Below are 1853 nucleotides of genomic sequence, written 5' to 3'. Positions count from 1 at the left end.
GAAACATTGTATATAACATAAAACAAGAAGGACCAGAGCCAAAACCCACAAAAAGCCAACCAAAATAAAGAAAACAGAAGCACAAGGACAAGGAAGCAATGGAAACACTGAACTACCAGAAAAGCAAAAGATAAAATGGCTATAAAAAGACCTCATATTTCAATAATCACCCTAAATGTAAATAGATCAAACTCACCAATAAAAATTCACAGAGTTGCAGAATGGATCAAAAACAAAACCCAACCAAGTGCTGCCTTCAGGAGACACATCTCAGCTCCAAAGACAAATATAGACTCAAAGTGAAAAGATGGAAAATATTTCAAGCAAATGGCATTCAGAGAAAAGCAGGGGTAGCAGTACTAATATCAGATAAAATAGACTTAAAAATAAAAAAGAGACACTGAAGTACACTTCATAATGATAAAGGGAATCATGCACCAAGAAGACATAACACTTATTAACATCTATGCTTCCAATAAGGGAGTCCCAAAATATGTAAAATAATTACTAACAGAACAATGGGACAAACAGACAAAAACACTATTGTAGTAGAGGACTTAAATACCCCACTGTTAGATATGGACAGATCATCCAAACAGAAAGTCAATAAGGAAATAACATCTTTAAATGACACATTAGAACAAGTGGACATAATTGACATCTACAGAGCCTTCCATCCTAAAATAGCTGCTTATACATTCTTCCTTTAGTGCACATGCAACATTCTCAAGAATTGACCACATACTGGGAAACAGAGGTAGCCTCAACAAATATAAGAGGATTGAAATCATACCAACCATAGTCTCTGATTATAATGTTTTGAAAAAGAAATCAGGAAGAACCACAAAAACATGGAGATTAAACAACATGCTACTGAAGAATAACTGGGTCAGAGAAGAAATTAAAACAGAGATCAAGAGATACACAGAAATGAATGATAATGATAGTACAACATATCAAAACTTTTTGGACATGGCAAAAGTGGTCATAAGAGAAAAGTTAATATTTTTACAGGCCTATCTTCAAAAACAAGAATGAGCCCCACCCCCCCAAAACAACCTTACACTTCAGCTTAAAAAAAAAGAAAAAAAAAAAAACAAAAAACTAGAAGAGGAAGAACAAATGAAGCCTAACGAGAAACAAATGAAGCCAGAAGAAAAGAAATGGAAGCAAACAAAGTGTCCTATGATAGATGATTGGCGAAAGAAGCTGTGATACATATATACAATGGAATATTAGTCATAAGAAGAGATGAAATACTGTCATTTGTGACAACCTGGATGGACCTTGAGATAATCATGCTAAGTGAAATAAGCCAGACAGAAAAAGTTGAAAATTACGTGATATCACTTATATGTGAGATATAAACCTAAAAGCAACAAATGAGCAGGACAAATAAACAGAGACTCATGGACATGTACTACAAGCTAGTGATTACCAGAGGACTATAGACTAGTGGTTACTAGTGGGGTGGGGGAGGAGGAGGGAGGTAGACTGGGTATAGGGGGTCAAATATAGGGTTTAGGAGGAAGGTGAAGTGAGTAAAGGGGATCAAATATATGGTAGCTGAAGAAAACTGGACTTGGATGGTAAACACACAATAGAATATACAGATGTCAAATGATAATGTACACTTGAAAATCATATAATTGTATTCACCAATGTTACCCCAACAAATTTAATTAAAAATTAAAAGAGAAGAATGATCTGTATAATTTTAATTCTTTCCAATTAATAACTTTTAGATGGTATGTATTAAAATTTCACAAAGACATTTGTATAAAACTTTATATTATAAATTAGAAAATACACTTATTAAATAAATCTACAGTGCTATGTACCAGAAAAAAAAA

This window comes from Pteropus vampyrus, unplaced genomic scaffold (genome assembly GCF_000151845.1).
Source record: "Pteropus vampyrus isolate Shadow unplaced genomic scaffold, Pvam_2.0 Scaffold57, whole genome shotgun sequence".
In the NCBI taxonomy this organism is placed as follows: domain Eukaryota; kingdom Metazoa; phylum Chordata; class Mammalia; order Chiroptera; family Pteropodidae; genus Pteropus; species Pteropus vampyrus.
Note: the sequence above shows the minus strand (reverse complement) of the source record.